Here is a 20938-nt window from a genome sequence, read left to right as displayed (position 1 = left end):
AACCTGAGCTCTTCTATAAATCTATAAGGAGCGTTCATAAAGTAACTGTTCTTTGATTGTAGAAAGAGAATTTTCATCCAATATATGTTAGACTCCAAGTTTTGCCTAAGATCTGAGATCTAATTAGTGATTTTGCAAGTAATTGTCTCTCCTTAAATACTGACTCACATACATAAACATTCTCATTTTCTCCTCTGAAAAGGTTACAGTTCTATATTTTTTATGATAATATAATGGCCTCTGGCCCTTTAGGAACTGTTTCAACTATGTTCTACATATGAGTTAAAAAGAGATTGTGAAGTGGAGTTTTTCATGGAGTTTTTTTCTTGGAGTTCTTTCCTGGAGTTTTTCTAGTCTTGAGATATCTTATACAGCTGGTAATGTCACTCCCATGGAGAAAAAAAAAAAAAAAAAAAAAAAAAAAAAAGATTACATTCCTTTTACTGGCTTCTGGAACGTGGGGAAAAGAATCACTGGAATAATAAAAAAAGTGTGAGGGGGGATGAATAAACACTGCAAGTTACAAGGAATCTGCAGCTCTCTTAAAGTGATTTTTTTTTTTTTTTATTTTCAGTAATTCCCTATGTTCTCTTTTACATGCAAAATTGAGATAAAACCTTGAAATTTTGTAGGCATATTATAAAGATGATACATTGAACTCTGATTTTGCTTCTATTCATATTATTGCCTGTTCATGGTCAAGTTTTAATCTATTTTACATTTCTGGACTTTCAATCACCTGTGATTCTGCCTCTTAATTTACTTTCCTCTTTGTTCTTCAGCTATTTCTTCTGGTGAGTAGTTCTAAGATGTTTTGTCAATTAAAACAGAATAAGAAAGGAAGACCTGTCTAACTTACACAGATTTCTATTAATGCCTTATACCATGGGCTTAGAAATTGGGCAAGAAGTTTTCTACATTTAAATTACAGTTGCATTTAATGCACTGTTTACCTCATTAAATGAATTACACCATTGTATAGAAATCTTGATTCAATATCACCTGTTGTATTACACTAAAGCAAATACAGCTCAATATACCAAACACTATGACAAACATTCTATACAAATAATCAACTTTTTTTTTTTTTTTTTTTTTTTCCCACTTTTTAGGTATTTATTCCAAAGTTCTTAGTGATTTTGAGGATTTATAACTAGTCAATAGGTCATGGCAATGGGAGATGGCGGGACAGTGGGGAGATTCCTGATAACTGGAAGAAAAGAAATGTCACTGCAGCATTCAAGAAGGGCAGGACAAGAAAGAGGCTCTGAGGAACTACTGGCTAGCCCGCTTTACATCACAGGATTCTGATCAGTAAAACCCAGCATGGACTTGCTGGGTTTGAAAGGGAAATCATACTCAATCAAGCTAATAGCGTTCTACAATGAGATGACCAGCTCAGTAGACACCATTAAATGCTGCTTATTGTAAGGTTTGTAAGTAAACCTTACTTTTGTAAGGTTTTCAACACTGTCTTCCATCACACCCACATGGAAAAAAGAGTGACAGAACTAGACAAATGAACAGTGAAGTGTACTGAAAACTGACTGCACTATCAACTCGAAGAGTTGTGATCAGAGACACAAAGTCCAGCTGGAGGCATGTTGCTAATGGTGTGCCCCACAGGTTGATACAAGAACCAGTATTTTTTAACAACTTAATTAATGACCTCTGTGATGGGACAGTGTACCCCCAGTGCATTTGAAGTTCATACAAAACTGAGAGGGGGGTTGTGTTAATATTCACAGGGGTCTTGACAGATTGGAGTTATGGGCATGTAGGAACCTCATGACACTCAGCAAAGGGAAATGCCAAGTGCTTCCTCTGGGAGGAAATAACCTCAGGCACCAGGATGGGCTGGGGGCACACCAGAGGAAAGCCTCTTGGCAGGGAAAGACCTGGGAGTCATGGTGGCCAGCAAGCTGATCATGAGTCAGCAACATGAGCTTGTGGCTAAGAAGGCCAAAAACTTCCTGGGCTGTATTAGCCAGAGAGCATTGCCAGCAAATCAAGGGAGGTGATTCTGCCCCATCCCAGTGCTTTACTCAGCCTTGACACACCTGGAGTTCTACTCCCAGCGCTAGGCTGCCCAGTACATGAGAGACATGGACATAATTCAGCAAGTCCAGCAGAGGGACATGAAAATGTTTTATGGCTTGGAGTATCTGTGATATGAGGGAAGGATAAGAGAGCTGGGACTGTTCAACAAGAGAAGAGAAAGCTCAGATGGGATCTTATCCATGTGTATAAATACTTTATTGCAGTAGGGCACAAAGAAGTAAACAGATGTAACCTGCATCTTAACCTTCCTTTGTGATGTGGTTCATTTTAAATACCCGAGTGATATTTACATCTCAGCTGCCTGTTAAGCTTACTCTTTGAAATCAGTGGCAAATTCTGAATCATGGCAGCTAACTATGTATTTAACAAACTACCCCAGGATAAACACCCCTTAAAATGGTGTACCTGGTGGTCAGATATTAAGCCAAAACTCCCAGATTATATCTCCAGCTTTCTCCCCAGTTATGATTTTGGGAAACCTTCCTCCTCTGTACTTGCTTTATTCACTAGGATATTGTCAGGCTTAATAACTATGCGTTAAAGACTTTGCTTGAAAATGCTGTGTAAAACCAGATCTCTTTGCACAAACTATTATTTTATAAAAATACACAGACTTGTATCCTTCAGAAGAATTATTGATAAATGTCACTAGTTTGAGCTTCTATTTGGAATCTTCAAACAATAAAAATAAATAAATCAAGCAAAAGATAGAAAACAAAATGTCTCCCCTCCCCCAAGCAAAACAAAACAACAAAACCCAACCCAACCAAAACGAACAAACCAAAATGACAGATAAACAAATAACAGCATCAACAAACTTTTCTCAATTAGAACAAGACCTCAGGACAATATTTTCAGCTACACAAGCACAAACGTACACGTAGAGATATTCCCACTTACAAAAGGCCATTTGAAAATTCTCTGCTTTTACTTAAGTTTTATTAAAAATGTTTTAATAAAAAAAAAAAAAAAAAAAAAAAAGCCTTTTCAATAAAATGCTAATTTCTCTCTGAGATGAGAAGCTTCAAAAGGGTTGCCTACAGGATCAGAGCAGGTTACCTTTAAACTGCAATGTTATAAGTACTACAGAAGACTTTACATCCTTCTTGGGCTTTAAATCTTGTAGTATATAATGATTTATTTAAATCTACTTGAAAAGAGTAAGGGTTGTTGAAAGAGATAATAATTGTTTCTCTCTTCTTTTAGATTTCATATTTCAACCAGAACTAAGTTTGATAATGAAAAGCCAGTAAAAGCTACGTTATAAATAAGCAACAAACAGTAAGATTTTTGATAAGGCATGTATTAACACTCTACCAATTCAGAAGTGTAGTGAGTAACTACTATAGTTAACAGGTAATATGATTTGCACACTGTAAGAAAGTGTTTTTTTTTTGGTTTGTTTGTTTGTTTGTTGTTGTTGTTTTTTTAATTATTATTTGTATTATTATTTTTTTTAAGACTTAGTCCTGACTGGTGTACTTGTTCCTTATATCATAAATATAAATGTATAAATAGCATAAATGCAATACAAAAGCATTTTATATAAAGGTTATATAAAAGTGGTTTATTATTACCAAAATGCTTATACAGAAGGATAAACTCTTAATTTGAATGCAGATGACTGTACAAATATGCTTAGCGTCAACAACTATAATTATACCATGCCATTTTACCTAAAAATATGACAGATTTCAGTAAACTGCAATATTTTAAGTACAAAACCAAAGGCTGATCTGAGACTATGATTTTTGCAATATAAAAGTCAGATGTGAAAGTTTTGGGTAGATAGCTTAGTTTGACTTTCTGCTGCTTATCTCCTCTTCAAGACCTAATCCCAAATAAAAGAATTCTGATGATTTTTTAACACTATGTAACTATCAAAAGATTTTTTTTTAATTATTATAATGTTAATTGTTTTTCACCTTCTTGATTATCTTTTGCTTCTGGATGCTAAGCCTTATCTCCTTTCATTTTATGACAACTAATTTCCAATTTTTTTAAACAAGCATTTGATCTTGTTTTTGTTCCTATAATTAATCTATCCATTCATTCACATAATTTAAATAATGCAAGGGTTTGTTGATTGTGTTTTTTTTTTTTTTTCTTTCCTTTTTCCCCTAGAGAACCTTATTTTTCCAGTATGTTCTCATATTATCATCCATCAGATTTTTATAGTTTATTTTATTTGCTTCCTCAACAGTTTTGTCAGGATTATTGGTCTGTGTTATACAAGTGCTTTTCTAGTATTCTTGTTATCGCTATGTATGCACAAAGTAATGCTACAATTCATCAATTCATTCAATCCATTTGTCCTATAAGTGTCCCTTCTTGATGTTTCATAACTGAGTTAACAGTATTTTAATAAAACATAGAAAATTTGGGGGTAATTAAAAAAAAAAAAAAAAAAAAAAGTTTTGTTGTAGCACACCATTTCAATTCAAGGTTAATTCATGATTTTTCAGCAAATATCACGAATGTAGTGATTCATTTCCAGCTTACATTCTTCTGCTTACGTTCCCTCTGTTGCATGCTCACGGTGTTGTAAGGTTGGACTTCTCTAATTAAATCAGTGGAGCTATTGCAACAAAACCATTGATAGAGGAAGAAAACACTACTTGAAATTGAACTCTAAATAGTCAAAAAGGCATACAGAATCTTCAGTGTTTCATAAACCAGATATCAGTTTGCATGCAATGCTATTTACAGGCCAATATACATTCTTAATCAAAACCAAACAATAAAAGTTACATTGATAACTGATTTTCAATTAGTCTGCAATACTGCAAATGTCGGAGAGATATTGCAATTTAGTTCAGGTGGGTATAATTTTTTTCAGTATATTTGGTGAATGGCACCTCCAGGTCAGGGGATAAGACAATTGGTAGATTTCTGGGATGAGAAGTTACTACTCTTCCTTTACCATTTTTGGAGTTATGATCAAACTCTTGGTTTCCCCCTCTCAGTTCTGAGTTTTGTTTTTGCTAAGACACAGTTTTGGAACCGTACTTTGCTCTTTCCTACAGCCTTCAGACACTGAATAAAAGTTAGAAAAACATTATATGAAACATTACCATTGACTTGCAAACCATACGTTAATGACACTCTTACTACATTCTCCTAAGCCTGAAGAGGGTGTTAGAATGGGTAACATAAAAATAATGTATAATGTTTAAAGAAATATTGATGTAACAATATAAATAAGAGTATACAGTCAAGACAGAGAAAATTAAAATATAAAGCCTTTAGCCTCAACAAGCATTTCACTTCTCATCTTGAGAGGTGCTACTAATCTCTGTTAGTAATGAGATAGAAAAGAGACTTCTATTCACAGGTATAAAACAGCTGTTCCTTTTTCAAAGATGGGGAAAGAATGTCACAGAGAGAAAAAAAGCACAACGATTTTTCTTCTGGAAGGTTGAGTACTTTAAGAGAGCTCAGAATTTGTAGTGCTGAGCTCAGAATGCAAACTACTAGAAATAGATTACACTGTCCATGTTCAGGCACCTAAGTATTTTGAACATTAAGCAGCTGGACAAGAGCTATCTTCTTTCTCTATCAGGTTGAATACACCATCATCCCAGAAACATTCACATCTTAGAAAAGTGAATCATGTTTGAGTGACTAAAGTAGCATGACCATTGCTTATTTGTCTAGTTAGAAATGAGGTACAAAAATAGGTCCAGCCTGAAAAACATGCACTATTATAATTTCTTGATTCCTGTCCAATTTTTCAGACAGTAAAAGCATGTGAAGAGGAGGGTTTCCGGTTCTGTTTGTTTTCCTTTTCTAAGTGAAAACTACCCATTCTTGTCTTACCCATATATCACCTTGTAAATATTCATCTCAAACTTCTATGCCAAAATCGAATAAAAAATCAGAGCTGAACAAGTTCCATGAAGCATCATTGCTCTCACAGAACGATTAATTCAACACAGTGCATGTAATTTAGACAGAGGATAAAACATTTCTCTTCATCTATAGAACCTTTCCATTCCCAGCAGCATGCTCTTACATCTTGACCCATCATACATTTACATGCTATTTTCTTTTCATCTGCTTCACATCTGCCTTCTCTGTATTCATAGCTTTAATCCCAGCAGCTTCTTTCTGGTGCTCCTGTGAGAGCACATGTAAATCCTGCTGTAAAACTCCATGTTCCAGTAGGAGCTGACTGCCCTGTGTGGAAGGATGGCATCTAGTCAGAAACTGAAGGACTGACTTTTATTCTATATGGAGTAGAAAGCTACAGTCTTTAAAGGCTGGAAGAAACACAGACAGTTTATTACTATAGACAGAAAGATTTGTAAATGCTGCCATCCCAGTTATATTCTGCTGTCATATGTGCTCTGCATCCTCTTGGCATTTCATTTAAATAAATGAATACAACCTTTAATGGATCCCTTGCTTCAGACAGGTGAGGTTGCAAATGTATTGCAAATAAAAAAAAAAAAAAAAAAAAAAAAAAAAGCATAGGCGAAGCTAATGGAAATAAATAAATAAATAAATAAATAAAAAGTAAATGCATAAATCTTTATTGACTGTTACTTTGTCTTTACTGGCTTCTGGTTCTGGGAAGAGTCTCTAGACTTCTCATATACTTTTCCGTGCAAAGAAGTGGCAGATGTAAAATGCTAAGGCAGTAGCTTCACTGGTATCCTGGAGCAATCCTCTTTTGTCTCCTGGGCCCTTTGGCAAGCCCTAGGCATTGAAGCAGGGTGTTCTGTAAGAGGCAGTAAAGTAATCTGGATGGGGAAATGTGGAGAGGGGAGTAATTTTCTGTACCATTATGGATCCTCATGCTCTGGAGTTCAGACAATCAAATCACAGCAGGAAAATTGCCTGTCTGACGTTCCAGGTCTTGCTCACCTGTGCCTGCACGGATCTTACTAGTCTTAAAGACTAGCACTAGGTTATGGAGTTACGAGGTTATATGAGTTATATGTACTAGGTTATATGGAGAGAAATTGGCCTCCTTAACACCACACTGAACACAGACCTATTAGAAATGTGTCCCTAGTTCAATATTCAGTTCCTGACGGTGCAGAAGACTTGCTTGCCTCATGTTGTGTTTCATTTTGTCTTTGTAGCAGTTGTCAGATCCACAGATTGGTCATATCCATTGGCAGATAATGCTACCTTGCAGAACTGGTGTTTACAGTACAGGAAGTGATCCATGGATCTTTTCAAAAGAAGGCCTTATAGCCATTGCCAAAATGTCTAAGCACACTGCATGCAAATTTATATATTATATAGATTTATCTGATGAAAACTCCAGAATTTCTGAAACAATAACTAACATGGATTGTATTATTTCCCTGATTTGAAATGATAAGCAGTACTCTAGAACTTCTGCATGAGTGGACTTGTCTGTTAAGGCTTTGCTTTCTTGCCCCAGTGCCTCCAGCATAAGTGGGGAAGCTGGCCTGGAAACCAGGCACCTCACATTGTCGCACATATGTGCTAATCATTTTGACACTGGAAAATCAACTCAGCCTGGCAGTGCTGCGGGACTGCTATGTTCTGCTGAGAATTGTTTGCCTACCATTTGTAGCCATGAAGAATATGCCAGGAAAAATATTATTGTCAGGAAGCAGAGAGAGCCAATAACTCTTTTTGGGCAATGGTCTCCTTGGAAGCAGCATGGCCTGGCCTGGCAGCAAGGGACCACCCACCCACCCATCCACCCCAGCCTTGAAGGCTGTGAGTCACAGGCGCAGCGCCAGCTGTGCACTTCCCTGGCAATAGGGACAGGCTGAAGCAAGGCTGGGATATTGGCCCGCAAGTGGGCCTGGCATTGAAGAGACAGGGCAGGGCTGCGGGGAGCTGGATACCAATGTCCTATAGTGTCACTGGGGCAGGGTTTGACAACCCCAGGCTGGGCTGAAATGGGGTCCTAGGCCATGAACTGGGGTTAAGGGAGACCCAGAGGAGACCAGGCATGCAAAATGTAGCCCATTCGTGCCCTCAGGGCCCTGACAATTTTTTCTTGTAGGAAGTGTGTTTTATTTTTCTTGTAGAAAGCTAGAGCCTTTGGTGTCATACATGTGTCAATGGCATGAGCTGTCTCCAACATTCTGCTCCTTAGTAAGTAAATTTGTCGATCCTTCTTTGTTTGATGGGTTAACAGGTCCAGTTTTTGGACAATAATGTGAAAATTATAATACACATCCTCTCAATGCTCTGAGAAGATCTAGCATGGACATGTTCTGTTTCATCCTTGGTTCTTTCCCAGGGCGTACTATAATAGTCAGTTTTCTACCTTATAGGTAGGAATCCTTCCTCCTTTTGACTAATATTGCCTATAACATGGAGGGCATCAGTGAGAATTCTTTTACCATCTAATCAGCTGCAGAGTAACAGGGGAGTGCTTATTTGGACAGCTAATGGAAGGATGGAGTTCTATCCAAAATAATAGGACAGGAGAGAATATTTGAATGCAACAGTTCAGTGAGAAAATGTCAGATTTTCCTTTCTAATATATTTTGTTCAAAACAGTGAGCTTTCATAGAATCACAGGACCATTAAGGTTGGAGGAGACCTTCAAGATCATCTGGTCCAACCATCACCCTACTTCCAATGTCACCCACTAAACCATGTCCCTAAGCAGCAGGTCCAACCTTTCCTTGAACACACCCAGTGACAGTGACTCCACCACCTCCCTGGGCAACCCGTTCCAAAGCCTGACTGCTCTTTCTGAGAAGCAAGGTCTCCTAATTTCCATTCTAAACCTTCCCTAGCACAACTTGAAGCCATTCCTTCTAGTCCTATCACTAGTTACCTGTCTATGAGAAGAGGCCGATCCCCAGCTTTCCACACCTTCCTTTCAGGTAGTTGTAGAGAGCAATAAGGTCTCCCCTGAGCCTCCTCTTCTCCAGACTAAACAACCCAGTTCCCTCAGCCACTCTGCGTAGAACTTGTGTTCTAGGCCCTTCGCCACCTTCATAACCCTTCTCTAGACATGCTTCAGGGCCTCAAGGGGCCCAAAGCTGAACACAGGACTCAAGGTGCAGCCTCATCAAAGCAGAGTACAGGGGGACAATCACCTTCCTGGTCCTGTTGGCTACACTATTCCTGATATAAGCCAGGATGCCCTTGGCCTTTTCGGCCACCTGGGAACACTGCCAGCTCATGTTCAGGTGAATATCAGTCAGCACCCCTAGATCCTTTTCCTCTGTGCAGCTTTCCAGTCCCTCTCCTCCAAGCCTATAGAGCTGCATGGGGCCACTGTGGCCAAAGTGCAGGACCTGGCACTTAGCCATGCTGAACCTCATCCCATTGGCCTCTGCCCATCAACCCATTCTGTCCAAATCCTTCTGGAGGGTCTTCCTACCCTTCAGCAGATCAACACTTCTCCCAACTTAGTCTCATCTACAAACTTACTGAGGGTGCACTCAATTCCCTCATCCAAATCATCAATAAAGATATTAAAGAGGATGGGCTCCAATGCAGACCCCTGGGGAACACCACTGGTGTCCGGTTGCCATCTGGATTTCACTCCATTCACTGCCATGCTCTGGGCCCAGCTGTCCAGACAGTTTTTAACCCAGCAAAGAGTGTACCCATCCAAGCCATGACTGCCAGCTTCTCCAGGAGGATACTATGGGAGACAGTGTCAAAGACCTTGCTGAAGTCTAGGTAGACTACATCAACAGGCTTTCACTCATCCACCAGGCAGGTCACTCTGTCATACAAGAAGATGAGGTTGGTAAGGCAGGACTTGCCTTTCATGAACCCATGCTGACTGGGCCTGATTACCCCATGGTCCCGTATGCATTGCATGATTGCATTCAAGATGACCTGTTCCATCAACTCTCTCGGCACCGAGTTCAGGCTGACAGGCCTGTAGTTCTCTGAGTCCTCCTTACAACCCTTTTTATAGATGGGCGTCACATTAACAAGTCTCCAGTCATTCGGAATCTCTCTGGATGACCATCACTGCTGATAGCTGAAGGAGAGCGACCCAGCAATCACATCTGCCAACTCCCGCAGCACCCCTGGATGGATCCCATCTGGCCCCAGGGACTTGTGACAATCCAGGTGGAGCAGCAGGTCTCTGACTGTTTCCACCAGAACTGTGGGGTTGTTCTTCTGCTCCTCATCCCAAGCTTCCAGGTCGTGAGGATGAGTACACCAAGGATAAGTGGCCTGGCTAGTAAAGACAGATGCAAAGAAGGCATTAAGAACCTCAGCCTTTTCATTACCCTTAGTAGTCATGTTCCCCACTGCATCCAGTAAAGAATGGAGATTCTCTTTGGCCCTCCTCTTGCCATTAATATATTTATAAAAACATTTTTTATTATCCTTAACCATAGAAGCCAGGTTGAGCTCATGCTGGGCTTTGGCCTTCCTGATTTTTTCTCTGTATATGCTGGCAACTTCCTCGTACTCTCTCTGAGTTGCCTGTCCCTTCTTCCACCTGTCATAAACTCTCTTTTCCTCCTGAATACACAGCAAAAGAGCCCCAGTCAGGGTGGAACTCAACCTGAATTCCTGATGACTCTTTCTGGAGCCTGTGCTTCTGGGGACCCTTACACCATTCAAGGAAGTTGACACTGAGGTGCTTTTACACTGATGGGCAGCTGAACTCCACCACTCCCCTCACTCCCCCTCCTCAAAGAAAGAGGGAAAGAAAATACTGTCGTGGTTCTGCTCGAGTGGGCAGCCGAGCTCCACCACAGCCACTCTCTCACTCCCCCTCCTCAAAGAGGAATGGGGAGAAAATATGTGAAAAGGGCTCAAGGGTTGAGATAAGGACGAGAAAATCACACAATAATTATTGTAACGGGCAGAACAGACTCAGCATAAGAAGATAGTAAGATTTATTGCTCATTACTAACAAGCGAGAGAAGTGAGAAAACAAAGGAAAAAGCAAACCAAAAGCACCTTGTCCCCCCATCCACCCTCTTCCACCTACTCCCCCCGAGCGGCGCAGGGGAACGGGAAATGGGGGTTATGGTCAGTCTACAACACTTCTTCTCTGCCGCTCCTTCTCGGTCACTCTTGTCCCCTGTGCTGTGGGGTCCCACCCATGGGATGCAGTCCTTGATGAACTGATCCGGCGTGGGCTTCCCTCAGGCAGCAGCTCTTCCAGAACTGCTCCAGATATGGGTCCGTACCACGGGGTCCATCCCTCAGGAGAAAACTGCTCCAACCTGGCTCCCCTACGGGCAGCAGCTCCTGCCAGGTCACCTGCTCCTGCGTGGTCTCCTCTCCACGGGCTACAGGTCCGGCCCGGAATCTGCTCCGGCAGGGGTCTTCCACAGGCGGCAGCCTCCGTCAGTGCAGGGCCACCTGCTCCAACGTGGTCTCCTCCACAGGCTGCAGCATGGAACCCTCCTCCACCGTGGTACTCCATGGGCTGCAGGGGGACATCCTGCTTCACCATGGTCCTCACCACAGGCCACAGGGGACTTCTGCTCCGGTGCCTGGAGCACCTCTCCCCCTGCCTCTACATTGACCTTGGCACCTGCAAGGCTGTTCTCTCACTCCCTTGACTCTCCCGGCTGCTGTGTGGTGCAGCGTTTTTTCCCTGTCTTAAATATGCTCTCACAGAGACGCAAAACAACATCGCTTATTGGCTCAGATCTGGAAAACAATGGGGCCCTTCCCAAACATGGGGCAGCTTCTAGATCTTTCTCACAGAAACCACCCCTATGGCCCCCTGCTACCAAAACCTTGCCACGTAAACCCACTACAAATACGATGAAAAGGGCTCGAGGGTTGAGATAAGGACAGGGAGATCATTCACCAATAACCACCACAGAAAGAACATATTTAATATAGGGATATTAATATAACCTATTGCCTACATCAAACAGAATAGAGCAGTGAGAAACTAAAATAAAACTAAAACCACCTTCCCCTCATCCACCTTATTCCACTTCCTCGCCCTGAATGGCACAGTGGAATGGGGAATGGGGGCTGCAGTCAGTCCCTGACACTTTGTCTCCACCACTCCTTCAAGATCACTCTCTGCTCCTGCTCCACGTGGGATCCCCCCCACCAGATGCTGTCCTTCCCGAACTGAGCCTGCGGGGGCTGCCCACAGACTGCAGCTCTTCAGGAACTGCTCCCACATGGCTCTGTACCATGGGGTCCATCCCCCAGGAGCAATATGCTCCAGAACAGGTCCCCCATGGGTGGCAGCTCCCCCCACACCTCCTGCTCCTGCATGGGTTCCTCTCCACGGGCTGCAGCTCCAGCCCAGGGCCTGCTTCTGCGGGGTCTCTCCATGGGCCGCAGCCTCCTCCAGGCCACATCCACCTGCTCCACCAGGGGCTCCTCCACAGGCTGCAGCATGGAGATCTGCTCCACGTGGGACCCATGGGCTGCAGGGGGACAGCCTGCTCCACCAGGGGCCTCTCCATGGGCCGCAGGGGAACTTGTGCTGTGTGCCTGGAGCATCTCCTGCCCTCCTTCTGGACTCACCTTGCGGGCTGCAGGGCTGCTTCCCTCTCAGCTCTTACCCCTCTCTCCCAGCTGTTGTAGCACAGCAGATTTTCCATTTCTTTAATTTGCTCTCCCAGAGGCCCAACCAGTGTCACTTGTGGCTTGGCTCTGGCCAGCAGCAGGTCCCTTTTGGAGCTGTCTGGAGCTTTCTCTGATCTGATGTGAGGCAGCTCCCACGTTCTGCTCACAAAGGCCACCCCTGCAGCACCCCTGTACCTTCCCCTACAGCTTATTGCTAAGCATGACACCATATGGTATGAAGTATCCTTTTAGCCAGTGTTGGTCAACTGTACTGGTTCTGTCCTCTCCCAGCTCCTTCTGCACCCCCAGCCTCCTTGCTGGCAGGGCAGCAGGAGAAGCTGTACTGCTTTGCAGCAGCTAAAACATTGGTGTGTTGTCAGCAAAAACACAGAACCATACAAACTACTAGGAAGAAAATTAACTGTCCTAGCCAAAAGCAGGGCAACTACAAACTGTGGTTTTGGTCATCTCTATATGGAAGTAGCATATATGTCTGTGTTTTCTTATGCTGTACAGAGGTGAAATATGTCATATACTATAATGTGTCTTACACAGTCATGAGTTCCTTTACCAATTCATAGACTCATAGAATCATAGAATATCTTGAGTTGGAAGGGACCCACAAGGATCATCGAGCCCAACTCCTGGCACCTCACAGGTCTACCCAAAAATTCAGATCATATGACTAAGTGAACAGTCCAAATGCTTCTTAAACTCTGACAGGCTTGGTGCTGTGACTACTTCCCTGGTTAGACTGTTCCAGGGCTTGACAACCCCCCCAGTGAAGAACCTCTTCATTCATGCAGCTGGGAAATGTTCTCCAAAATCATATGAATCTAGGGTCAAGGGAGGCCTGAGAAGTAGGAAGGCCTTGAATATGTTACTAATATAATAATCTAAGTGTGTGACTGATTATTTGTGCACATAAGTCCTTCTGGATTGTGAAATATCAGTGATAGTTTATAGAGTTGTAAAGTAGCTTTCCACATGCTTTTTAATATACCTGAGGTGATGGAGCTGCTAATCCATATGGGGTATATTGTGCCCGGTTAGTTTTATGGAACACATTGGATAAGAGTTGATTTATTTGCTGAAAAAAATACCAACTTACATACAACTCTATGTGTTTTCTAGTTTGGGGACATGCAGTGCCATATAATTGGCTTGTGTAGATATCTTGCTGTTTTTTGTTACTTTAATAAAACCTTCTGGTATAGCTGTCTCTTCACCTTTCCTTACAAGTAAGTGGTTGGCAATATGGTCAATAAGAAGCGCATAACTTTTTAAAACTTATATTTGTAATGCAAGGAAAAGATTAGGAACAATGAAGTCAGACTGTTCAATGCTAAAAATAAATATATAGCCTTTATAAATTTTGAAGTTTAACTTGCAGAAATTAAGTAAGTGAAAAACAACAGCAACAACAACAAAACATATTTTACTAGTGGTATTCATGGCTATCAGCATCCCTTGTGTTTTCTTCTCTCTTTTCATCCTCTTGCATTTTCTGTCAGGAATACTGCACTTTGGCTTGTCCCCCAAGGCTCATTTTGCTCCATTCTATAAAACCTCTGTAGCTATCACTTCTACAAAGAAAACAACTTCTTTTGTTTTCCACTTTCAGGATCTCATGTCACTAACTCTAGGCTGCTATAGGAGCGTAAATAGAAATATACCCAATTAGTCCGGAAATGATCCATTTAGAGTGTCTCAATATGTTTGCTTTTACTGATCCCATCAGTAGAAGACAAATGTTGACTCTCCAGATTATCATTGAAAGAATCAATTTTACCATTTCATAATGTTTAAATATATTTTTACATAAAAGCAAATCTAGTGCTTACTGAAAAAAAAAATTAATAAAATATCTATCAATATTGGGACTAAGTTACAGAACAGACAAAGCAGGGAAATGCCTTATTAAAATCAAGCAGCAAATCACTTGTATTTTCTGTATAAGTATTTCAGTCTTAACTTAAAATGAACACTCCATTATTATTTTCTTCATCGGGTGATGGCTTTTTCTTTCTTTTTCTCTTTGTGGTGAAGGAAAGACTGAGTAAAAGCTATGATCTTTGCTATACCAAAACACCCTTCCCTTGTGTTTTACTAGGCATTCTTTCTTAGCGGTGGGACATTGCATAGTCCCCCAGGGGTGTACCATTGTACTTCTGAGGCTTACATGACTTCTGTCCCTTTTTTCAAATCCTTTGATTAATTTCATTTTACTATAAGTATTAATTAGCACCTTCTTGACTCCTGGTTTCCTCTCTTTATTGTAGACTTCTGAAGAAATTACAGACAAGAATGTCTGTAACAGGTCAGATTAAGGGTCCACTTAGCCTAATAGCTGCTTTTCAGAACTGGCCAATAACAAATGTTGTAGATAAAAGTATGAAAATAGTATAAGCAAACAGCAGTGCTGCTTTCTTCTTCCTTTTCCCCTTAGTGCACCCAAACACCTGGTGATGTGCTACTTACAGACTATCTGAATCAGCAATGGCATCGTTATTTTTTGATGAATGTTGCTTCCAGGAAGTTCATAAAACATTCTACATCTTATTCTGAGAACGGTAAATGCATAGCTTTCATATTAGATGCCTTGTCATTTTTTTCTCTTGAAACATCGTGTATCATGTAGAGGCTAACTATTTCAAAAACAGAATACGATGTAATACCACAACTAATAAAATTAGGAATGTAGTGGTTAGGTTTCACAGATGTCCTTCTTTTGCACATCATGTTTTTAGTTGTATGAGGATACCATGTACCTGTACAGACCCATTTTTCTCATATGGTAGTAGACATCAAACTGCATTAGGAGCAGAGTTATCAGTCATAGTTTTGTAAATGGAGCACTGAAACAATGATAATGGAGTGAGACAGATACATTTCAGGTGTACTCAACCCACTTAAAATCAGAGTTGTCCTTTAAACATTACTGTATTTTCTCCTTTGGTCTATGTGCAGCCAGAACGACTGTGTGACTCATTAAGTTCTCTGAGCTGGTCTATTTTCCAAGCATGTGTCAGAAAATAGTTTGAATGTTTCCTTCTTGCCATCTATTTTATGAGTGTAGCTCTAGTTGTGTCTTGCTGAAGTAGTTCTCTTGTTAGTTTAAGAAATCGGGAAATAAGTGTTTAATTTGCCTCTTAATCACAGTTCTGTGTCACTTGACAAATGGTTACTGCATTCTGAAAAGAAATAGCTTTACCATTCTCAAAATCCTCCTATCAACATTGAGCAGATACATTTGAACAAGTACATGAAAATAATTTCCATTCAAAATCTGAGTAAGTATAAAAATAATATTTCACAGTCACATAGTCTTAGTTTTAAAACCATTATCACTTTTATGGCATGAAAACTGTATTTTTTAAAACCTATTTCTTTTTTTATGCTCCTTTGTGAGTTTTTGGAGACTTTTTTTTTTTCAAAAAATGGAATACCCTGAATGAACTTGGAAAACATCAAAAGTTCAGTTTATTTTTAAAAATGCTTAAATCTAAATGAAGCATAGTGCATAGAGTCTTCAGCTTGAAGATGGAAGCTGTCCCTAGGTAGGGAGAGAACAGAGAAGGCTATTCTATAGCCTATTTTCCTGATTTGACTAAGAATTTACATTAAAGAATTACTTAAAAAAGAAAAAAAATTGTCCACAATTTGACATGGTAGGACACATAATCCTTTCTGCTTCTGAACTGAAATTCGAGGAGAAGAGGAAAAACATATCTGACCTCCATCTCTACACTTCATTTTATATCCCATGAGACATTAGCTGCAGCCTTTCAGGTAAATATCTTTATAGAATTATTTCATCTCTATCGAGAACATAATCATGACATCACTGAGATGACATAAAATACATATTCATTACATGAAGCCTTACAGCCCCAAGGGACACTTAGGTTTTTGAGCACTGCAGAAAATATGTTTGGGAAATTAACTGAAGTTTTGACTTAGACTTTGTTAGTAGGAAAAATACTTTTGCTCTTTAAAAAATTGAGATTTATTTATTTATATTCTCTCCTAATGAGACATAACTAATTTATTGTTTTGTTTGTTTGTTTGTTTGTTTGATTGTTTCATTTGGAAGTAGGGAAACATAGCAAAAGATTTATTTATTTATTTATTTATTCACTGCTTTAAATGCCTTCTGAGATAGATTTTCTTTTTATTCCTTCAACAGTCATGGTGAGTCGAGGCTGTGATTCTGCATGGTAAAGGGTTACAGAAGCTATTAAATAACCTTTGACTTTTCTCATTTTCAAACACCTGGTCTCACCTTCCACACACAGTTCCAAAGACTGTGGAAATTTTCTACTACACACCCTGCATCTCTGAGAAAACACTGCATGGATGCCTCACTAAAGAAAAACAAATGAAAAAAACATAAAGAAATATAAAAAATATAAAAATATAAAAAATAAATTAATAAAATAAAATAAATAAAAATAAATAAAATAAATATAATAAATAAATAAATAAATAAAATGAACAATAAAATAAAATAAAATAAAATAAAATAAAATAAAACATAAAAAATATATAAAGGAATATAAAAAATATAAAGAAAAACATTCTATCCTCCTTTTTTTTTTCACCTTCTTCCTGAGTACAACTTAATTTGGAACCTGCTAAGGAAACTATAGTCTATGCTATTATTATTATTATTATTATTACTATTACTATTACTATTACCACTACTACTACTACTACTACTACTACAACTACTACTATGACTACTACTATGACTATTATTTTGTCCACTTAGAAAAATCTAATTCAAAATAATACAACAACAATGAGAAAAGAACTACTAAAATAAAATAATTCAGTGTTCATGCATTTTTGGATATCTTATTATTAAGAATAACAACATCCATGTAGAGTGAATTAAATAATTACTAAATAATGTAAATAAATTACTAAATAATGTAAATAGTGATTGAATTTTAATATATTAAAGGTGAAATAATCTAATTTCTCAGGAAAATTAAAAAAAAAAATACAAGGAAAACAGAATTATGAAAAGAAGAAAAAGAACACTAAATGAAGGGTAAAGTTCCTACATAAAACAATTAGGAAAAGGTAGAATGTATTTTTAATGTTGGGTAGATCAGGAGTAAGATTTAATTACAAAGAAGATATTTCAGAAAGGTTTTCTACTGTATAATGTCAACTAAAAAGGGAAACTTAGATAATGCAAAATTTCATTTTATAGTTTAGCTAAATCCTTATAATTATTTTTAATTTTAACATAATTTTAAAGCTACAGTTTCATAATCTCCCATGCAGGTCAAGATTTGAAATCAATTTGCTGAAGCAAATCATGGACAATCTCTGTTTGAAAACCCATCTTCTCATCTGCTTCCCCAAGAACTCTACATTCCTTAAAGTAAAAGTAATAGGAGTTGTTTGGAAAGAAACAGTGATAAAGCAACTCTTTTTTTTTTTTTTTTTTAAATATTATGAAAAAAGTGGACTAATTTTTGAAAAAGACAAAATGTGTGACAGGTACAACTGGGAAGGAAAATTGGTTTGACTACTTTTTTTATAGTTATGCTAAGTTCTATATTCAATTTGATTTTGAGCTAGCCATCAACCTAGAAAATGTAAACATAGGAATATTCACAGCAATTATTATTTGCCATTTTGTATTATTATTATTGTATTTAGTATTTTTATTATTGTATTATAGTATTATTAATTATATAATAATATTAATTATATAATTATTATTAATTATTATTATTATATAAATAATTTGCTGTATTTGTATTATTATTATTGCAGGATTATGCAAGTGTTAATGTTTTCCTGGGTCATAAAAATAATTGCATTGAGAACATCAGATTTTTTTGAAAATAGATCGTGACATTCAATAAATTTATTTGTTCAGGCATCAGAAGATTTCAAAACTTTTCAATTCATATTGGCAAATGCAATACAGCAACTTATAATAAACTGTAGTGATAACATGGCAGTAAACCCTCTCCCCAGTCATTGAACCTGGCAGAAACAAATACCTTATTTACTGGAAAACATGTTTCTTGATATCCTTTTTTTTTTTTTTCAGATTTCACACATATTCATGGGAAACATATTTGTAAGAAAATGGATTGCAAATGTTTAGTTTCTCAAATGACTGCTCTAAGCACTGGAATGGGGATAATCTTTAGTTTGCATAGTTGGGATAGTCTATTGGAATAGTCTTTTTCTCTCTTTCTCCATTACAAGAATCTTGCCTGTCCTACACAACAAACATTTAGAATATGTTTTTTCTAAATTGCATTCCTCCCTGTAAAATCATATACAATTATATATCTTTCATCAATATTTGTATATTTTCATCAATATTTCAATATTTAAGTGTATCTTTTGTTATAAGATGTATCAGTACCAATAGTAAAAAAGAACAGCATATTCCTACTGCAACAGTTTTTTGAAAATGCTTTTAACATTAATTCTGGAAAATGACTGAATATGCATCTCTTAATCATGATAAAGTACCAGAATAACAGAACTTATTCTATTTCTTAGCATATCTCACAGTTCTTGATTTGATTTCAAGGAATGTTTGATTAACTCAAAATCATTTTTATTATTATTTTATTTGTGGAGGGGTTCAGGTTCCACAGAAAAATAGCACAAAACAAAATGTCAATCCTGGAGTCCTATTTATGGTATTTCCTTGGTGTTTGTGAGTATGTGCATGTGCACAAATATGAAAACACACAAACAAATATACCCACTTTTTGTAAATACCAGGATATATGAATTGCAAGACATTGGATTACTAAATTGCAGGCAGGTAGAATTTTTCAGGAGTGAGTTAGGCTATCAAAGAGAAGTACAGAAAAAGAAAGCAAAACCATTTGAGTTGAATTATGCATAAAACAATAGGATCTTGGTTTTGAAATTCTTTGTAGAGGGGGCAAGTGTATGTGTTCTCTTCTACCCAAGCACATCATTAACATGGAAAACATATTATGAGGAAAAGATTGTGTGTAACTAAAGAGGACCTGTAATTTTTCTAAAGTATAGGTGTATAAAAATATTGAAATAATTTATTAGGCTTTTATTTAAACTATATACATTTATAAAATCAATTATTTAAATATATAAAATATTTTTTGTAAAGATATATTACTTTCTTCACACCATTTCTCTGATATTCTCTGTCTCTTTCTCATCTTTGAATAAAACTGCATGTTCTTTCTCTTTCCTGATAACTTGTTCTGAGCCAGGTAAATCCATTGTTTATCATATCTTCCTGAATTAGGAGAGAGATTTACCCTTCTTAGCCTCATCTCCATGGTTAGAAAACCAAACAGTAAACCTTTAACTTGTCTTCAAACCAGAACAATCCACCATCCTAAAATTCGAGAAGTTAACCATTAGTTTAACGTGTCAAAGCTATAAAAAGTGTGATTTCATTACATCTTGAACACTCAGTTGGAGTTTCAAACTTGCATGCAGACAGTGTTCAGGGATTGTATGGCCAGTGTAAACCATCTCTCCTATTTTCAGCTAAAAATATTTTGAGTTGTACTACTCTGCCTTCATGCATTGGCAATGAAGTCATCATAGATAAAGGAGAAATTAAACGAAATCAAGCACATTGGTAAGATTTATTTGGCCACATCCATGTGGTCACACACACAACTCTAGGTCAGTTATCTCATTCTAAAGTAGACAACTTTAAAAGGTTGTAAGAATCATACTCTGAAAAATGCTGCTATTTCTCCATTGATTACAACAGGAGCCCAGAGGGAAAATCATAGATAAGGATGTCTCTGTGGTAGATTTCTAATGCTACATGAACTTAATCCAACCCATGCTATATCTCTATATCTCCCAACAAGAAACACTATCAGAAGGCATGACTGCAAAAATTTGTCACATTTTGAAATGAAATAACATAAAGAACTACTGAATTTGAAGGAAAATTACTGACCAGTTCATAATTGTGTAAAGTACCAGTATTTGTCATGGGCCAGTTTCAACATAAGCCAAGAATAAAGTCATACACCTCATTAATTGAATTAGTTGGAAACAAAAATGCAAGCCAAGCCAAAATGCTATCTGAATATTCAGCAGTTCAAATCTATATATTTGATCTTGAGTCACAATCTGCAAGGCATCATAATATCCTTTGTGAGTTATGACCACAAGACAAATTCAACACAAATTCTGTCAGTTTGTATGAATAAACACAAGAGTTGCTGCTCTCAATTTTAGCACTTTGATTTTCATGGTTAAAAAAAAAGAAGAAAATTAATGTCATTTCAGAAAATTTAAAAAAGGATATTATGGAACTTGAATAAATCATTTTTATTGAAATTGCACAGAGAACAGCACAACAGATGCAAAGTGACTGATACTTGCAAAGTAAATCTAT

Source organism: Aythya marila (genome assembly GCF_965140915.1).
Source record: "Aythya marila genome assembly, chromosome: 1".
NCBI classification, from domain to species: domain Eukaryota; kingdom Metazoa; phylum Chordata; class Aves; order Anseriformes; family Anatidae; genus Aythya; species Aythya marila.
The sequence above is the reverse complement of the archived record's forward strand: the minus strand, read 5'-3'. Positions refer to the sequence as shown.